The following is a 21,288-nucleotide window of genomic DNA, read 5'->3' on the forward strand; positions in this document are numbered from 1 at the left end:
GATGATAGGTCGGTTCAAACAGCAAAGGTGTCAGTGGTTGTCCCAGCCATCACTCAACTATGTTGAATTCCATTGGCCACTGCCAGGGCCAGCCGGCAGCAAACCAGGGTTCGCAGATTGGGATTCCTGAAATAGGGGGCAAGGACTAGGAAAAAATAGAAGAGAGACAAACAGATGGGGTTCAGGAGGGCTACAGCCCAAATCAGGAGCCACAGCTTAAGAAGCCTGTAGCCCAGGACCGTAGCTCAGTTTATTTCCAGTTCTGACCTTAAATACACTTCTTTAAACTAGGGAACTGCCAGGGGCTACATTCCTACAAACAGTATCAAGTCTCAAATAGGTTGAATGAGAAGCTATCAAGTCCCAAACAGGTTAAATGAGAAGCTATTGACAGCCCAAAATCATGATAAGAGCTTACTTCCTTGTGTACTCAATTGTGCGGGTCCAAGGTCACTGACCCCACAGTCAGTCCCCAACAGACTATGGCCACATATCCTGTTGAAGAGAACCCTCTTTAAATGGTGCTATTCCAGAGGCCAAAACTGACACAGCAATGATAAGAAGATAAAGCTTGAGACTGGGCACCACACTCTGTAAAGATACAAGTGTTTTAAAAGCCATATCATGAGTGATTGTTGTTCTTAATGTACTATGTTATCTCTCATCTCTTTTGCTGTCCCTTGGTTATCTCATATTGTTACAGTATTTCACCTTGTTAACTGATACAGTGTATATATGTGTATTTGGTTGTTTGAAATAGGATAGGGAAGGGAGGGGAACAAGATGAGGGGTGAGGGTGGGGGGAGGGAAATGGGGACCATGACATGAGAAAGGGTATCAATGTTTGTGAAGTAACACACCTTCTCTCTGGTGAATATAATGTAACCCTTCTATTACTTACAATAAAAATATATGGAAAAAAGAATACAAGTGTTTACAGGATTTGGAAGTCTGCACATTGTACTCACTGACCTGGTTGTGTTTGTTCAGGTAGGAAAGAAAATGTGCCTTCCTTTCCATAAGGAGCATCTCTCCATCAAAATGCTAAAGAGTGGTGTCCCTCTCACATGACTCACCTCACACACCTCCCTGCAGGGAGGACTGAAGAGCATATCATACAGGCAGTTCAAAGCATCTCGGTGCGCAGCAGGAGACCATTTGTCACGATGCTGCCTAGGCCTGCCGCCTAGAGTCAAGACAAATAGGCAACACTTTCCTAGGCAGAGGAAGAAACCAGCAGAGACTCATGGCTCACCAAGAAAGGAAGAAACTGATGCTGGCTGCAGAAGGAGCCTGCTGGGCTCTACCTGGTTTACATCCTCAGCCCAAGGAAGTAAACAAGTGGACAAAACTCTACAAGGAGGGACCAAAAGCTACTTTCACTCAGTTACTAGACTTGGAATTGGAAGCCCATGTCCCAGTATTGTCTGCAGAATCAATTTTATTTTTTCAATAATATCAGCCACCCTCCTTCTCTCTTCCAATGGTCTGGCCACCAGGTGTCTCACAGAGTAGGAGCAATGGCCTTGAATCCACAGCACAATTTCCACAAAGGCACATGTCCAACCTTCCCTCAGCCTAACAAGATCTACACCCTCAAACCCTAGTGTGAGCTCGAGTCCACTTCCAAAGTCCTTTACGCTCTTGGGACTGCACCTTGTCTACCTGCTGTCCTGAGCTGCTCCACTCTGCTAAGCTCTTCTCCACATTGAAGTAATTCATTAGACCACAACCCAGGGGTCCACACACTCAGTTCACATGTGCCAGCTCTAGCCAAGGTCCAGCTCAGTGTCTTTCTATAATTGAGTTCGTGTCCCAACATGCCCACATGTGAAAATGTTAAGATTTACCACCATGGGCTTGCTAAGATAAATCTCATCGACTAAGCCTTCAAATGGAGCACCTAACCCTTTCAAGAGCAAGCACTTAAGAAACACCTCTCATAGGGATGCCGGTAATCCTACCTACTTGACAGGCCTAGATTAGGAGAACTATACCTTATCAACCTGCGGAAATCTCAGATGAACTGCAAGTGTGTGCTTGTTACCACAGGTACAGATGACATGTAAGTGGGATATCCTGGCATAGACCACCAAAAATGTGAGGTCCTGTCTGGTGAGTAAAGGAAAATGGGGTAGCTGCATGGCTCAAGTGTCAGAGTGCCTGCCTAACAAGCACAGACTTAAGAACAGACTTTGGTACTATAAAAAAAAAAAACCTCTTCCAAATGATAATTTTACCTATTCTAAATGACTTTTCCTTCAAAGAAACTGATGAGCAACAGGAAGAGATTGCATTGGGGCCTAAGAAAACCCAACTTCATGTTACCGCTCCTGGCCCTGAGCACTTCCAGTCACTTCATGGAGCTGCTGCCGATATCCCACCCGACGGCTTTTGACCACACAGACACCTGTGCTTTGTGGTTACTTCATGGGTTTAGCTATAAAATATTCAGGAATGAGGGAGAGCCAGTACTTGTTATCAATACGATTGCTCATTCTTTCCCAGAGAGTATCAGGGGAGAAGGCTATCTCCAAGCCATTATGGAGGCATTTGTCTGTGGTCCCACTGACTCTGAAGATGGAAGGAGGAGTGGAGTCTAGGAGTTCAAAGCCAGAGTGGGGAACATTGTAAGACTGTCAATAGAAAAGGCCTGCTCCAATATTAGTTTGGTTTATATTTGACATCTAGATTACTTACTTGTGTAGGGTGAACTTCAAATAAAGCAAAAAATAAATACAACCATCAAAGTTCACTGAATGGAAGGGAACAAGAGCAACAAGCCAGACACTAGGACTTCTGAGCGGGAGCTCAGAACTCATGTCATGCTCAGGTTTATCCCAGTCCTGATGCGGGCCAACCACTGGGAGCTCAGTGTGGGGAAGCAGAACTAGAGATAGACTGCCATGATTTCTAGGAGGTTTTCCCAGGTGTGCCCAGAGACACAGATAACACAACCAGAGACACGTGCATTCCCAGGATACAAAAACAGCAGGTACAGGCACCCAAGAGAAGCTGTCCCAATGTCCTGCTCATATTCCATCTTCATGAGAACCTAGAAGGCCCTACGTGACCATCAGATCTTACAGCACCTCCGCACAGGTGGTAGGTAGCCTTGTTTGGAGGAGACATCTCCAAAAGGCAAGACCGTCTGGCCCAGCTAGAGGCCCCTTACACTAGCAAGGCTGCCAATGCCCAGTTCTGTTGTCTTATGATTCTTCAGGAGCCTGTTCAGCACCACACTGCAGGATAGCAGGGGTACACCTCAGACCCTTTCTACACCCTCTGGGGAGTCCCAGATTCCTGCCTATGACTGAATAGGAGCTCATAACACCCGTATCACCATCTTCCTGAGAGTAGAATGTACATTAGGCAAGACTCCAGGCAGTAACTAGGCATGAGTCTGATGAGTGGCCCATGGGTTAAGAAGAGATAACTCAGCCCCAGAGGCCCTCATGACTGCGGAAGGAGCATGGTTCTGGCTCACCTTAGGGCAGTGTCAGGGAGAAAGAGCATGTCAGGTGGTCTCCTGGAGGGGAAAGAGCATGCTTCTAGCTTACCTGGGGCAGTGTCAGATGGTCTCTTGAGAAGTCATCATCCTTGAGCTTGTCCTTATATTAACCCTTCCCTGCCTGAGTGAAGAGTCAGATCCCCCTCCACAGACAGGGACTATAGGAACTGAGTCTCATCCTTCAGGATCAGGCATCCTACACCCTCCCCCACAATTCTAGGGTGGGTCTCACTCAAGCTGAATGTGTCCATGGAGGAGAGAAGCTACTGCCTCAGCACACAGCAAACCTACTATAGCTGGAACCTATTACCACTGGCCTTAGGCCATGATGCCAAGCCTGTTAGAAACACAGATCGGGAAAGATGAACCTGAGCCCCCAGTGAATGGTTCCTTGAGGTAGAAGATGGTCATGGAAATGGCAGAGGTGGGAGACACTGAGATACTCTGGACTCTTGGGGCTTGAGAAGGGAAGGACAGCAGATAATTCAGCAGTAGCAGCAGTAGGACATCTTGGACCAGGGCACCAGCCCAAAAATCCAAACTACACTAAGCCAGCAATGGTCATGCAAATCAATCTCCTTTCTCTTATAATTCTTTGCAAAGAGACCTAAGGAAAACATATTTCTGCCAGTACTTACTGGTACTCTGTCACAGCATCTTGAGCACTCTGCCCCTCAATCTATTCTAACCCAGGGAGCACTGGAAAACGGCCAGAATCCAGACTACGGGCAAATGTTTAGGTTGCTAGTTTCTTCAGTCTCTTAGACTAGCCCAACCCAACCATGAGGGAAAGGTTTCCTTTAGCACCCTGTTCATTCCCATCATTGTGGAAGCCCAGGAAGTAGGCTTAGAAACACAGAGGACTCATGCCCATTGCAAGTTCTGAGAACAGACATGATGTTAGATAGAGGGAAAGGAGACAAACCCAGTCTTTGGCCCCTCTTTTATCTTGCCAATGTAGTTTCACCTTTTGAGGGTAGAGGGTATCCTTATGCTGCCCAGCCTGTCCATGGACTCATGTGTTCAAAAAATTCTTCTTCCCTAATTTCCAGAGTAGCTGAGACAATCAGTGGACATTACTAAAGGGAACTCCTTGCAGCGCTGGATTTGAATGTGCCTTCCTCCTGCAGGGTCTCCATTAGGAAGATATTGTCCTGCCATGCTGTTCTCATATACCTACCCCTCCCAGTTGTGCCACATCCTCCTGTCCTTAACTCTTGATCCCTTTGACTAGCTGAGGAATGCCAATCCACTGAGCTCTCCTCTTCCTACACTCTCCAGTGCCTAAAGTACACAAGTTGTGACTTAGAGCTGCCTTGGACGTTCAGTAATGGCATTTTCCCGATCATGGGACGCTTAGGCAACTTTTAAACCTTGATGTTTCCATCTTCTCTCTGGGCTTTAAGGCAGATTCTAACCTTTCTGGTTTGTTTCTGGACCTTCTCTCTTCCCCCTTATTCCTGGCCAATGTGCCTGCCCCACAGTGCTCTGACGTGCCCATACATGAGCCATCAAGACAAGATACCAGGTGTATACGTCTATTTCCAGAGTCAGCTGCAATGAGGCCATCCCAGCTGCATGTCACTCAGGACACACAACGGCCTCACCCATGGCTTCAGGGGTGGCAAGTCACATGGCTTCTAAAGTCTGTCTGCCTTATTCTCTGGACCTTCCAAACTGAGCGGATACCTGCCAGGCTTCCCAGAAAACACAGAAAGACAAGAAGGTATTTTGTCTTGCCTATTTGGCCTACAGTTTGCTGTCACTACAACTCATGGCCCTGCATAGCTCAGAATCTTCATCCACCTGCACTTTGCTCTGTAAAAAGGATTTCCAAACCTCTCTGCCCTTATAAAACTCTCTCTCTCTCTCCTATCTCCCTGTCTCTCTCTCTCTCATTGCTTATAAATCACTCTTTGATTTAAAGCTCAAGATGATTCAGATTTAGGTGCAGTGAAGCCCCAGGACTGACAAAAAAAATAATAAATGTGGTTGTTTTCTGTTTACCTCTACCTCCTAAGATAAGGACATCACTCATCCTGAGATTGTTTGACTTGCCTTTATCTGTAACTTCAAAGAGATTGCTACTTTACCTCCTGCATGACTCCCTGTCTGATACTCAATAAATACCTTGTTAGTGGGACCTTGGGCAGTCTGTTGCTGGCAAGAGACACAGGCCCCCTGGTGCCCTGAAAACCAATTCCATGGTCCAGGTTCCATCCCCGTCTTGCACCTAGTCAAGGTGGGAAAAGGCAGCCGTGGCAGTTTGCAACATCTGTTGGGCTCGAGGAGAGGTGAAGAAAAGGGGAACCGAAGGACTTGGGAGGTCAGCCTCGGAACACTGAAGAGTTCATGGTCCAGGAACCCACGCCAGGACACGCTTCAGGACGGCCAGGGTAACCAATGGGGTTAACGCAGAGCAAAAGGACCGGCTATCTTGAGCATGTTGTTGACAAAGTCAGGGATGAAATTAAAGAAAAGGGATATGGAGAAATTGAGAAATTGACCTGGAACGTAGGAAAGCATGGTCGGTCATCTGCTGCCTCCGCAAGGAGTGCTGGCTGTGTGTGTGCAGCAGTAGAGGGAGATTGTATGATCATTTTGTATGGCCCAAAGCCTCTGGAGGAAAATCCCTTTCAAAGTTTAGTTTTCAGGCAATTTAAGTACAACGGAGTTGGAGTCTTTTCAGGTTCCTCAGCCCACAGAGTATGGGCCTGTGCAGGAGGCTCCTGTGCAACCAAAAAAGATGTAGCTAAAAGCTCTGAATCTTGTGAAAAAGAGCAGGGAGATGTGACCAGGAACTGTGAGTCTTGTGGCAAAGAGCAAAAAGATGTGACTTAAAACCTCTGAGCCTTGGGGAAAAGGGCAGGAAAATGTGACAGAAGGCTCTAGATCTGATAACAAGGAACCTGGGAAATGTGAACCCTTGGAGGATAATGAGAAAAAAAAACTTTCTCCTGCCACTCTAGTGATGAGAGACCCCTCAGCGCCCTCCAGCGCTGCCATCTGCCCAACTGTCGTAGGCCAAGCAGGTTCCTTGTTTCTCACTGAATCTGGTGGGCTCAACTGCAAGGGGAATTGGAAGCTTTTGTTGATATGCCTTTGGTGGTGCCGATTAGATTACAAACAACTAACCCAGGGGAGTGTGGCATTGCCAGGAAGGCTGGTTCCATGTCGTGTATGATGCACTATCTTATAAGAACCTGTGAGAGCTTAAACAGGCCATAAGCACCCATGGAGCCACCTCTACTTACACTATGGGCATTCTCAGGGGACTAGCAGAGAATGAGCATCTAATTCCCCAAAACTGGGAAAACTTGGTCAAAATCTGTCTAGAATCCAATCAATATCTATAATTTAAAAATATGGTGGAGTGAAGAAGCTCATAGCCAAGGCCTAAAAAACCAACATACCCAGCCTTTCATAAAAACTGAGGCAGATCAGCTAACTGGACAAGGGTTGTGACTGCAGGTGGCTGAACAACTACGAACTATGATATTAAGTCCTACCATGACATGGGCTCCTTGGCTTATAATGCTAACCTACCGGCCACAGACATAAGCTGATTTTGTTGATAGGTTAATTTGTCCTTTACTCATTCAAGCTACAGAGGAGCACAATTCAATGTATGCCTGTGCTTTAAAGACCAAATATCATTTAACTTGTAATCAGGCTAATCTATTATTGCAGCTTACTCTACCTGTGCTCCTATTAGCCAGTCCTCATTTTCCCTAGAATCAGTTCCAGAGGTTTAAACACCAGAGATATCTGGCAAAAGGCCCCCAAAGGGCATTATATACCCTTAATACTGAACATTTAAATTTTCCATCCAATACTTCAGCAGCAGATAAACATCGGAAGGATCTGAGAAAATGTCAGTTCTCATGTCAATCTGTATAGTGGAAGGATGACACTGATAATGACAGGAAACCTGGGACTGTCAAAGTATGGGGTCATGGTTATGCTCGTGTGTCCACAGGTTCTGCAGACATCTGGCTGCCAGCCTGAAAATGAAAACCCAGAGATGAAGAGAAAATCACCCAACACCGAGGAGCACCTGGATCAAACATTCAAGAAGATGAGGATACCAAAAAGCCTGGGGAGAACTGCAAGAACCAGCTCTGTGGCCATTCCACCTGGGGACAAGTGAACAGGCTTTCTCAAGAAGCTGAGAGACACTTAGAGGAAAATGGACAAAAGATTAATACAATTGCTTTGTTTGTAATGATGATGGCTCTTATCCACACTGCCAGTGCCTCTTGTTCAATACAAGCCTCCGTTTGGGGGGTCCCTATGCTGGATAGACCTTTGTACTTAAATTGTACTGTGATATGTAACAACTCAGAAATGGGACCTGTCCATTGGTATAAAGATGGAGTTCAAATATTTAGTCAAAAAGAGCTTGGGGGACCCTGGATAAACACCTCTGATCAGTCTAAGACAGATAATGTCCAGTTTGGTATAGTTAAACGCGTGGCTTCTCCCAGTGATGAAGGAAAATATAATTGTTCCAAAATACAGAAGGGTTACCCACAAGATAAAGTTCTTATAGGAAAAAATGTCACTGTGCATTTGGTCCCTGAGTCAGAATTGACCAGTTCTCCAAACTTATGGCTTCAATTGGCTGTTAATACCATGAATAAGACTTCCTTTTGTGTCAAGGAAGGCACTTCTGTGCAAAATATTCTCACACAGAATTTAGTAGGACTAGCTATTAGTCTAAATGGGTACAAAAATATAACCCAAGATGAAATTAGTCAGCAAGAAGAAGAGATCTTAGAAAATGAAGTAACTTTAGATCTTGAGTTTATAGTCCACCACGAGTGCTTGTGTTTTAACTGTGTGCATGACCTTAGCGACTGCTCATCTGTAACAAGACAGTTTACCTAAAGGAAAACGACTTGGCATTGGTTGGTCTTTCTTCTGTGAAGGAAAAGCATACCGTGCCCTAAAGAGAGATTATTCAGGACTCTGTTATGTTGGGAGAATAGTACCTCTTTTACTTAGTAACTTGATCCATCAGAATAAGAGACGTGTGAGGCGTGATCTTCCTACAGACTGCGATGACAACCCTGTGCTGTTAAATACTGCTGATATGGCTGTAGCTGCAGCTTTTATTCTGCCTGTCCCTGGACTTGTAGTCGGTGTCCAAAAAGAACTCAGCAGGCTGGCTTGTGTTTTCAGCAAGGTGACAAATGTCACAGCTATAATTTTGGAAGAAATAAATCAGGAAATGAAGGAGTTAAGACCAGGAATTTTACAAAATCGAGCTGCCATCGATTATTTGCTGTTAAAAAACCACTTAGGGTGTGAACAGTTTGAAGGATTGTGTTGCTTTAATATTACTGACAATTCTCAAAAAATCCAAAACCAGCTAGAGCAGATCAAAAAGGAGTTGGGAAAGTTAAACATCAGTAATAACTGGGGTCTTACAGAATGGTTTTCCTGGCTTTGGCCCCTTCTGAGCCCAGTAGTTTCCATAATAGGAATCATTCTGCTGGCTCCTTGCCTATTTAAATGTTGATCTTCTAGCATCCAGCATATGATAGTTCAGAGAGAAACCAAAATCATGCTGTCACAAATAATAAGAAAGGAGGAATCGCAGGGACCTGTAAATGCTGAGAAATGAGGCCCAATAAATGCCCTTCTTTGACTCTTAGGAAGATAAATCATTCTTAGCATTATAGAGACCAAAGATTCTTCCCTAAATGTGAATGAATCCAAATCCAAACTTCCTTGGACATGAGTACACTCAGTTACTAGACATGGAATTGTAGAACCATTTTTCACTATTGTCTTCAAAATGAATTCTATTTTTTTCCCACCATATCACTCATCTTCATTCTCTCTGTCATTGTTCACACCACCTCATGTCCCACAGGACAGGGGTCTTGAATCCCCAGTCTATCAAAAGGCATATGTACAGACTTCCCACATCCTAATCAGATTTGTACCCTCAAACCCTAGTGTGACCTTTAGGTCACTTCCAAGGTCATTATCACCTTTAGGACTGCGCCTTGCTCTCATGCTGCTCACTCTAATAAGTTCTGTCTCTGTTCCACCTTAAAGAGAATCACAGACCACAGAACTTCAGTGTACATACTTATACATCCAGCTCACCTGTCCCAGCTGCATCAAGAAACCAGCTTGGCTTCTGTCATATTTTGGAGCTGTGCTCCTAACATGCCTAACTGTAATTAATATTTAGTAACATGGAATAACAAACGTCTTTTAACCTACCTTCCTGATAGACCATCTAATAAACCTTTTAAGAGCAGGCACTTAAAAAACAGCTCTCCCAGGAATGTGTGATGGCTCATGCCTGTGATTCAACCACTTGAGAGGCCTAGACGGGGAGAACCACATAGTTTGAATCCGTCCGGGGAAAATGTTGTGGAGACCCTCTGGCAAATGGTGTGTACTTGTTATTCCAGCCACATGGGACATATAAGCAGGAGGATCCTGGCATAGGCCAGCAAGCATGTGAGATCCTATCTGATGAGAAATTAAACCAAAATGGACTAAGGGCATGGCTCGGAGTGCCTGTCTAAGAAGCACAATCCCTTGAGTTCAAACCTCAGAACTATAAAATAAACTCTAGCAAATGGAAATTTTTATTGTTTTGCCCTTTTTTAACTTTTATATTTTATTGGAAAGGTAATGAGTTGGGGGGATCACAGTTATACAAATAAGGTAATAAAAGCATTTGTTTTTTAAACAGTTACCTCATCCCTCATTTTTTCCCTTACCCCTGACTATTTTCTCCCATACAAATTGTTCATATCTAACATGTTATCAAGTAGTATCCATGTTACATTAGTTCATCCTTTATCCTGCTTTTTCTGTGGTTCCCGTTCCCTTCCACATATCGAATCATCTTATTTACAAGTAATTTTTCCTTTCTTACAATGATTTTCCTTAAAAGAAACTGATGAGATACAGGAAGAGATCATCCTCAGAGCCTAAGGAAATGCAAGGTCATGTTCAAGCTGCTGGTGTGGGCTTTACCCTTCCTCACTCAGACTGTTCTCCAGGCCAGCTCTGGACCCTTTGACTAGGTACTGCTGTTTCTCAAGCCCAGACTCATGTATGTAGATCAACTGACTATGGAATTCTGCTTGCCACTATCTCTGAAAGATCTAAGTTCAAATTCCCAATCAGAGAGAGGAAGAAGATGCTCACAAAACAGACTGAGAATCAGGATCCCACAGAGCCAGTCTGTGGAAGGTTGAAAAGTCCTACAGGCCCATGTGGGCATACAAGGAGCTGAACTTTCTTCCTGAATTTTGCACCCAATTTCACTGAGCACTTCCAGACAACTTAGGGAGCTACTGCCACTATATCACAATGACAGCTGTTGACTACTCTCTCTCTCTCTCTCTCTCTCTCTCTCTCTCTCTCTCTCTCTCTCTCTCTCTCTCTCTCTCTCTTTCCTTTCTCTCTCCCTTTTTTCCTCTCTCGCCCCCTCTTTCTCTGAATTTCAAGACAGAAAGCTGTCTCCAGCCATTATGGAGGCATTTGTCTGTGGTCCCAACGTCTGTAGATTGAGTCTAGGAGTTCAAAGTCAGTTCAGAAAACACAGTATGACTGTCAACAACAACAGAAAAAGCCTTTTCCAGTATTAGCTGTGTTTGTGTTTGGCATCTGGATTGGCTACATTTTAGGAGTGGACTTAAAGTGAAAAAAAGCTATGAGTCCACAAACTGAAAAGGAACAACAAGAGCAATAAGCCAGATGATAGCGCTTCTGAGCAGGAGCTCAGAGCTCAAGCATGCCCAGATGAGTCTCATTGCCAACAGTGGGCCAGGCACTGGGAGTTCCAGGCTAGACATAGACTGCCATGAGGTCACTAAGGTCATTCACACAGGTGCCCAGAAACACAGAGCACACAGCTAGAGACATTTGCAGTCTGAGTCTACAATAATATCAGGCACAGGAACCAAAGAGCCACGGTCTCAATGTCTCACTCATAATCCATCTTTATGGGACCCTGGAAGGCTTTACACAGCCATCAGATCCTAGAGCGCCTCAGCACAGATGGTAGAGCCTTGTTAGTAGGAGATCTCACCAAAAGGCAGAGGACTCCATGACCAGTGCCCACCTGGAAGTCACTTGCACTGTCAAGACAGCCAGTACCCTCTGCTGTTGCCTTCTGATTCAGGCGAGGGAGGAGCTGTCCAGGACCACACTGCAGGGTGGTAAGGCTTTCCCTAAGCACTTGCAGCACTCTTCACACCCCCTGGGGAGCCCCAGATCTCTGCCTATGACTGAATAGGAGCTCATAACACCCGTATCACCATCTTCCTGAGAGTAGAATGTACATTAGGCAAGACTCCAGGCAGTAACTGGACATGAGTCTGATGAGTGGCCCATGGGTTAAGAAGAGATAACTCAGCCCCAGAGGCCCTCATGACTGCGGAAGGAGCATGGTTCTGGCTCACCTTAGGGCAGTGTCAGGGAGAAAGAGCATGTCAGGTGGTCTCCTGGAGGGGAAAGAGCATGCTTCTAGCTCACCTGGGGCAGTGTCAGATGGTCTCTTGAGAAGTCATCATCCTTGGGCTTGTCCTTATATTAACCCTTCCCTGCCTGAGTGAAGAGTCAGATCCCTCCACAGACAGGGACTGTAGGAACTGAGGCTCATCCTTCAGGAACAGGCATCCTACACCCTCCCTCACAATTCCAGGGTGGGTCTCACTCAAGCTGAATGTGTCCATGGAGGAGAGAAGCTACTGCCTCAGCACACAGCAAACCTGCTATAGATGGAACCTATTACCACTGGCCCTTAGGCCATGATGCCAAGCCTGTTAGAAACACAGATCGGGAAAGATAAACCTGAGCCCCCAGTGAATGGCCTGGAGTTCCTTGAGGTAGAAGGGGGACATGGCAGTGAGATGGTATGGAGTTTGGGGGTCAGAGGCAGGGTAGGGCAGCAGGTAATTCAGGAGTAGCAACAGTAGTGACCTTGGGCCTGGCACCAGTCCAAAGATCCAAGTCACAGCAGGCCAGAATATGTTCACATAAATCAAGACAGAGAGCCCTCGGTCTTCTTTCTCTTGTAATCCTTTGCAAAGAGGCCCAGGAAAACTCCTCCCTGCTTGTGCTTACCAGTGGCCTATCACAGCACCTTGGGCACTCTGCCCCTGATATCATCCCAATTCAGGGAGGACCGGTAAATGGCCAGAATCCAGACTATAGGCAAGTGTTCAGACTGATAGTTCATTCACCTCAAACAAGCCCAACACAAGCCCTAGGAAAGAATTTCCTCTTATATCATGTCACCATAACCATTATGAAGAATCAGACAGCGTCCTTCCTGAGAGGGCTCCCTGACAGAAGAGAGAGGGTTCCTTGGAGGTCATAGGGGACATAGAATATTGAAATATGGTATAAACCACTGCCTGGTGTGAATGTGTAAAAAGTTCAGCAGACATTTTGGTCCCCTGATCTGCTTTATTGATTCCCATCAAGATTGTGTCTGTTGTTGGCCTCTATACTGGATTGATAACTATGTGGCTTTTATAAGTTGTAGAAGAGAAGAACAGCTAATGGTAAATTGTTTGAGAGGCAAGAAGACTCTGTTTCCAGATGGCAGCATGGGAATGTAGGACATAATATGCATATTTTGAGTCAGCATTAGTATTCGGTCTCTAATGGTCATATTTGGGGCTTGGGGGAGGGCAATCACGCTTTGGGTAGTATAGCATAGCCTACAAATCTTTTTTTTTTCACTAGGCCTAAAACTACTGTCTTGTAAAAGCCAAACACTGTCTGGTCAAGGTGGAGAATGTCTAATAAGTCAGATGTCTATCACCTCTCTGGAGAGCTCAAAGGTTTCTCTGAAGGAGTGTTAGAAGGTAAATGACGATGGATTCGGAATTGAAGATCAAGCAGCTGTGGCATATGACCATGAGAACAGCTTGACGCTACATAATGCAGTTATTAGAAAATGCCGTATTGTTTAGACCCTCTATCCCCTGATAATGAGTTTGACACATAGATAGATAGCTTGGTTTTCCAGCTTCTGAAGAAAGGAGAGTGAGAGCTGGCAGAGGTCTGAGGCAAAGGGCCCATCCCCAGGTGGTACAGTCTCATGTGTTGGATTATTATGACCTAAGAAGGAGACAGGAAGTGTCCTTTAGGCTAGTAGGTACAGGTGGAAATGAGCATCTGCCTAGGAATTCTTCATCCCATTCCTCAGGGGGAAATAGCTGAACCATGAAAGGTGGAAGAAGAGAGGAAGTCTTGGTATGCAGAGGGCTATACAGGCAAGTAAGTTGGGAGATTTAGAGGTCAGGGATACATCATCGATGCCTAGTTTTGTAACAATAGCCCTGCTCAAGAGCAGAATTCAGCAACTGGAGATAACTGAAAATGAGTGGGTAAAGACATCTCACATGTTAATATAAGGCTTTGGGGGTTCTTAAAAAGTGTCCTCTTACTCTTGTTATGATAGTATATAATGAAGAACGATAGTATATAATCCAGAGAGGGCAGAGTAAAAGTATCGATCAAAATACTATCTGTTTTATTTGCTGTAGACAGCCTTAAGTGAGGTTAGCACATGCAGATGGTGAGGTTTGGAGCTTGGTACAGCTTCGGAACCTGTGCTCTCTCAGGTCCACATGTCCTGGGAACTATGAGATAACTCTGGACGTTTCCATGGAGGAGCCATTCGACCTTCAGAGAGATGTGTTCCTTCCTTCATTAAGATAAAGACAAGTCACCTCGTTTGTACTGAGGACAGAATCCAGCTGCGGACCATGGTCGGGAAGATTGCTCAGTCTAGTGACCAAGTGTCGACAGTCATGAGAGAGATGGGGATCAAAAGTGGCAGACAGCATGTCCCCATGCTTCTCATTCCTAAAGTGCCTTGAGCTGCTCCTGTTCCAGTTTGTCTCACCATAACTCTGTGAGTTTCTCTCACACACCTTTTCCCATAATGATCTTGGTGCCAAGGAAAAGAGCCAGTGTGGTGCATCCATAACCATCAAACAATCAGTACAAAGCCTAAGGGAGGATCCCTATACTATAAAACACTCACCGAGAGGACTACATTGGACTCCTCTTTGGGCCCTTCTCCAGATGAAGAGTCTCACTACGTTCACAGCTTTCCGTTCACTTTCGAATAATTTTACTCTGTTAACTTTAAACACTTTCCTGCCTTTTAATTCTTTAACAGGTGGAGCAAACAAATCAGTACCAGTAGGCATCAGTAGAAGCAAGTTCCATCCTTGGTCCCCTAACCAGATAGATTAGGTTGCCTGCTGGCCTGGGGGAAGTCTGCCCTCTAATGGAATTGCCAATAACAGCAGCCATACACTAGATTGATTCAGTCTGAGCCTTCTTTGTGAATTTATATGGTTACATCTCAGTCACTTTTTTGTTCTTCATTCTCGATACTGTTGAAGATTTTAAAAAACCATACCAATCACTTCTGAAAAGGATATGCCTGGTTCCTTATCAAGTTCTTAGAGTTTGTACAGAATCATGAAGTTCTCTGGCTGAAATAAGTTTCCTTTTGCTAAGTTAAGGTCTCAATTGGTGAGATGACTGAACTTGTCAGATAACCAGGAAAAGAACAATATGGGGTTTTCATCCGTGCCTTGAGTAATCGCCCTGCCTAAAAGCCATAGGTTTAATAATGAATCTTTTTGCTCTTTCCTGAATCATATAAACATGTGATCTCAGGCTCAGTGTTCAGAAGAAATGGAGCCACTAGTACCTGGTAGTCCCAATTGGGATCTTAAAAGCATCTATGTCATCTGTCTATTCACCAGGTTGGAAGAGCTTAAAGTAATTGACTTATTCTTTGGCTTTTGTTTTAATCCTATTTGATTCTTACCCAGTCAGGCAGGTTGTTAAAAGGAGGTGAACATCTCATCAAGTCATAAATGAAAGGACATACTCAAATTCCTTAATTAAATGAGTGGAGTCCTTGGACAAATTGTCCAATTAAATTTCTATTTATGACAATTCAGAGATGAAACAAGTAACAGCTTCTTCCATTGTTGCCACTTATTGAGAGGGCAGAAGGAGAGTGGAATTATCTCTGAGGTCTAAGGAAATATGTCATCCTGGTGAACTTTACAAGGATAGAAGAGGGTCTGGGAGAGGATGAAGAAGAATGCGGCCAAGGGACCTGCTTAGGGTTAGGAGTTGGAGGGAGTCCCAGAGAAAAGCCTAGGGTTAGTAAAATTAATAATCTCTAAAGAGGTGAAGAGAAGGATGCAGAGCAGAACAAAGAGAAGATGAAGATGGGAAGGAGGAAGAGACATTCAAAGGTACCTAAGGGGCAGTGATAATTTGGGAGGGGATCAAGAAGCACATATCTATGGATTTAAAAGAAGGGAGAGAAGACTGCAAAGTAGCGAGTGATCGATCTTAAAAGTGGGACAGAACTCAGAAAAGTCCAGGTGAGACTTATTTTGAATTCATCACTCAAAAATCAGAAGTGGCACCGTAGCTCAAGTGGTAGAGTGCTAGCATTGAGCAATAAAGGGGCTCAGGGATAACATCCAAGCCCTGAGTTCAAGCCCCACAACTGACAGAAACAAAACAAAAGGACAGTAAAAAAAAAATACAGAATGTCTTTGCCCAGATCCCACATAGAGAGTCTTCAGTCATATTTGATCCCGGAAGTATCTGGCTGGAACGAATATGACAGCATTATAGGAAGGATGTTGTTACCAGATTCATTCAGGTGCAGAAAAAAGGAAGTAATGTAGACTATGGTCATAGGACCAAAGAGATATGCACCCTGATTCAGAAGATGGCTTGCTCTTAGCTCTTATGTTAGTAGCCAAGGAAGCTATCATTTCACAGACAAGGGGGGCTGAAGGCATAGCTCAGCAGACTCTGGGTCGCCACTGACACCTACTGGCAACTGAGTCCTTTGACAGGTCACATGCAGGTGAAGATCAGCTCTGACCTGCCCCTATCCCATGTCTCACTGGGCTGGCACCTCACTTGGATAAGCAGGGCCACAGCAGATCTCCAGGCAACACGAGGTCTTGCTTTCCTAATCTACAGTACTCTGAACATTCACCAACCACTGCTACCTTGGCCACTCCCTAAGGCAGCTACTCACCAAGACCCACATCCCATTACAACTTCATATTTTTCTGGACAAGGGGGTACAGAACTCAGTCTCAGTGCATGAGCCCTGTGGCATCCTCATTCCCTACAGAGTGAGAGGAACAGAGCCTGGGAGACTATCCCAGCTCTTTCAGAAACTTGTGCTATCTCAGGAAGCTAGTATGGCTGTGGGGCTTGGAGACATCGCGCCTCTTGCCAGATCTACTAAACATGTTCTGAAAGCATTCTAGAGCTGTCCTGACACAAATCTCACAGCATGCAAAAGTGATGTGTATCAGGACACCGTGACTTCAGGAGCAGGTTCCATGAAGCAGGGCTCTTCTTCAGGCATGAAGCTGTCCAGAGCCAGGCAGGACCCGGAGGGCTGGTATGAGCTCTATATACTCATTCCATCCTGTAATCTAGGCCTCTACAGAGTGTGAGGCAAGAATACATGTACCCACTTCAGTGGTTCTCAGGGGCTCTGCAAGGTACTCACGTGAGGTGAGCAGGGTAGGAGATCCTTTGTCAGTAGAAAATCATTTTGCTTTGTGATCACATTCTGTTTCAACATTGCTCATGCCATCAAAATGATCATGAACTAGAAAGAAAACACTGAGCTTTTGAAACAATGAACTTGTTTGCGGAGCCCCTGCCTGGGTTTAGAAGAACTGCACAGTTATTCTATATGCTCTAGATAACCACTATTCAGATACCTGTGTTTCAAGTCGGGTCCTGCTCTTTCCTTGGTACTTTCTGGGATCCCATTACCTCATTTGTAAGCAGAATAAGAGTGGGACCCACCTTCTCAGACAAGGACACAAGATGTAGTGAAGAAGGAGGGGGCTTCATGGTGTTCTCCTGCCTCTTATGAAGGCATCACAGTCACTGCCTGGCAGTGGGGCTTCTAACTCCCAGGTAAGTGTTCCCCATTTTCAAATCCTTTTCCCCTGCTTGTCATTCTGATGCCAAGCTAGGGGGTGGGAGATGGGAAGAGAAGCCAGGGTGATCCAGGCATGGAGACAGCTAGAACTCTAAGAGGGAATTCTTTTTTTTCTCAAATGCACTGAAGAACATTAAAGGGATCTTGTATATGTAGAGAGAGAAATGAAATAACTCAATTATTGAATTTGGAAGGTTCAACTGAAAAAAAAACTAAGAAGCAGTAGGAAAAGTTAAACAGATTATAAGAAAAGGTTAACTAGTAAAGGAATGTGGTGAGCCAATGTAGACAGCCTTCCACCTTAGAAAAACTTCCAGAAAATGAACAGAAGTGGGAATGAAGAACTGTGAACAAAAACTGTTCCAGAATTAGAGGGTTGGGGGTGTCACATTTAATGAGTCCAGCCAAGGCATGTAAAGAGAAAGTGATGATGAGATTTCACTGTGCTCAAGACAAAACAAAACAAAATGAGGATATCATAGAATCTCTCAGGGAAAGAAAACAGGCCATGGGCAAAATATCTGGTACCAGAAGAGAATGAAACAGTAGCTCACACGTGGCAGGGAGGTGACTGTCAGGGAAGTTTGGATACCCAGAAAAAGCTGTCACTAAAGGATATATAGTTCACAGAACATCACTTCTCTATACCCTTGTGAGGCATGCTAGAAGACTCACACACCCCGTCACAGTTGTGCTCAAGAAGAGCACAGCTGGAAAACCAAGTGATTCAACAGGAAAGCTATCATCAGCTTCAAGGTAAAAGGCAAGGTGCCTGGTTCAGGATAAGAACTGACCAGCAAGTTCTAGGCAGGCCAGTGACACTGCTGTATCAGCAGGGACAAAGCGGTTTGGACTGCTATAGAATTGCAGTTATGGACTCAATAATTGAGGAATCAACTACAGTAAAACAAGCAAATGCAAGTTAGCACAGTGTGAGGTCATGCCAGAAACAGGACAAGTAACAGGCCTAGTGAATCAGCAGTCCTAATGACATAAACCCAAGTTCCTGTGCTGGAAAGTGAAAGAGACTGGCAGCAAGATAGTATGCATGACAACTGATTTCATGTGCGATGTCGATGTAACATGTGTGTGTCTAAGCGATTGTATATGTTTATGTTTAGTGTATAATCTTGTGTCCAATACACATATATGTGTGTATGATGTACAGAAATGCATGTGAGTAGCATGTACAGGCATATGACACAGGTAAACATGGTGTACATGCAGATGTGCCTTTTATGACAGGTGTAGGCAGGTGTATTCATATGTCAATGTGTATATACGTAGACCCAGATGCGTGTCCAGACTTGTATATGGGGTGTGTACAAGTGGATGTGTGTAGTTGGTACAGCAAACTGAATTGTAAACTGTATAGTATAGTATAGTTTTTACTATATAGTAAAATATGGCGCAAGTGCTCAGATGGGCCTTTATGATATGTGAAGGCATGTGTGTTGGTATATGTATACAAGTGTACATGTATGTTTGCATGTGGTCCATGCAATTATATACGTGTAGTTCGTGTAAGCAACTGTGTGATACATGCAAAAGTGTGGGTCGTGTGCAGGCATGTGTGTGGCATGTATTCAGGGCAGTAGTATGTGATGTGTGGAGTTATACATGTGTGGTACCCATGCATGCAGACATGCATGTTGTGTTTAGTGATGTGCATGCATGGGTGTGATGTATGTAGGCATGCAGTATGGAATGTATGCCATGTATCCGCATGCATGTAACATGCTGGATGTGCGTATAAGGGTGTGATGAATGTACAAATATGTATGTGGAGTCTGGTATTGTCCAGGATGGTCCTGAACTGCTGAGCTTCAAGAATTCTCTTGCCTCAGCCTCTCAAGTAGCTGAAGTCTCTGTGGGTCAGCGATCCAAGCTCTACTCAGTGCCGAGAACCAGCCCTACACCTAGACTCGCATACATTGCCCTTTGGTAAGGTGTTTTACATCAGGCAGCAGGATGCAAAGGTATTTCATGTTGCCATAGGGCCTGAATCCTGCATGCAGTGGAAACCTTCACAAACACACTCAGAAACTTTCTCAGAACTGAGAAAAGTTCTTGCTGTTGAGTCCAAATGACATGTCAAAGAGCCCAGGATGCCTTCACTGGCAGACACCAGCAAGCCAGGAGGGCAAGAGCCATCATATCGATAAACCAGGTCTTCTCAATTGTATGTTACGAGTTAGATAGATGCTACTCACACAAACTGCTGGTCTTGAAGGAGAATGAGAAAATGATGGCTTGGGAAAGTCTCACTTTATTGTCCTATGCACAGGAATGGTTCCAGGAATTGGAGAAGGGTTTAGGGTTTTAATTTCAATGCTGATGAAAGGATCAAGAACCAAACAAGAAGGTAAATTACCCAAAGACATAAGAGTTTCAGGAAGCTACTGCGGTCAGTGTGGACAGGAATAAAGGTTCAAACCAAGCATTTGGTCTCACCTTGCATCTGAAGCTGGGGTCTGGGGACCTGTGGCCACCTCTAGTGGTCATAAAGTCCTCTCCACACTTGGAGATCCCACAACAGGCTGGAGCAATATTTCTCAGGCTTTTCTGTCTCTGTCAGTCTCTCCCAGTCAGAAATACCAGGCTACTATTGGCCAGAGTCTGAAAAAAGAAGCAGTGTGTTTACACCTGTGTCCAGAAGTACAGCATGTGGATAGCAGCTGGGCCTGGAGGACTAGCCCTCTGCTGGCCTTTGGTATTACTCCCTATATAAACATTTAGCTTCACCTTGGATTTTTTTTTCTATTCCTTTGTTTGGTTGAAGTCATCTATGAGTCTGCTGGGGAAGGGGCAAGGCTTCTTCATGGATAACGTGTCAGTTTTCTGTGAATCCTCCCCTGCCTTGGGAACTTTGGTGGTGATTGGTGTCCCTGTCAGACACCAGAGGTGGTTTGGGCCAAATTCCATTTTGCTGGAAGAAGATCTGAGGCTCCACCAGTGTCTCCTTTATGCTCTGCTCTAGAGCAGAAAAATCTGACTTGAGCTTCTTCTTCCCAAGAAGCAGGACTGAGAAGAATTTCAAGCACTGTCTGGGCAGGTCATACTTGGGGCCATTGTAGGTCAAGAAGATAAAGAGGAAAAAGGACACAAGAAGGCCATTGTCATGAGACCTGAGATACGTTGTCTTCTCTGAGTGGAGCTGGAGCGCTATGCTAATGATCACGTTTGGCTCTTAAGAAGTGAGATGATGGCCCAGAGGCGGCAACTGGTATACCAGGAGCTGAGGGGAAAGACCCATGGGTCCAGGCTGATGACACTTTAAAGGTTACATTATTATCTTCTATCTGTGTAGCATACATAGCTTATGAATCCGAAACCGAGGGAACACCTTCACCTCTAGGACATAGGTGGCCAGCAGGTATGAAACAGTACTGTTGTCAATCTTCTCCTTTGACAGACACTGGTACTCGCTTCTGTCTTTTTCTGACAGGTGGAAGATGAGCAAGTTTTTCCGAGCCGCAAGACCATACTTAAGTTTCTTGACTTTCAATGTTTGATTCTGGAACTTCCAGACCACCTGAGCCGTGTTGGATTTTAGGTCACATTGAAGTGCCGCCATACCACCACGCCAAGCAACACGATGATGCTGGATGCTTCTTTGACTTTTTTCTGAAACATCGAGAGAAATGTTCACAGTAACAACAATCCTCAACTGATTTCTGAAATAGCTCATTTCCTATGGATAGAGTGTTACCCACTGGAGCAAGATGGCTGTTCAGAACTGAGGGGATAAAACATAGGG

The 21,288-nt window shown here is 44.8% G+C and overlaps 1 pseudogene; it reads right to left on the reverse strand.

Annotated features, from left to right (window-relative positions):
• Positions 1 to 8,594: 8,594 nt before the first annotated feature.
• On the reverse strand, positions 8,595 to 21,219 carry LOC150065340 (semaphorin-4D pseudogene; annotated as a pseudogene).
• Between the last annotated feature and the right edge of the window lie 69 nt (positions 21,220 to 21,288).

This window comes from Megascapheus bottae, chromosome 3, assembly GCF_031878675.1.
Source record: "Megascapheus bottae isolate mThoBot1 chromosome 3, mThoBot2.hap1, whole genome shotgun sequence".
NCBI lineage: Eukaryota > Metazoa > Chordata > Mammalia > Rodentia > Geomyidae > Megascapheus > Megascapheus bottae.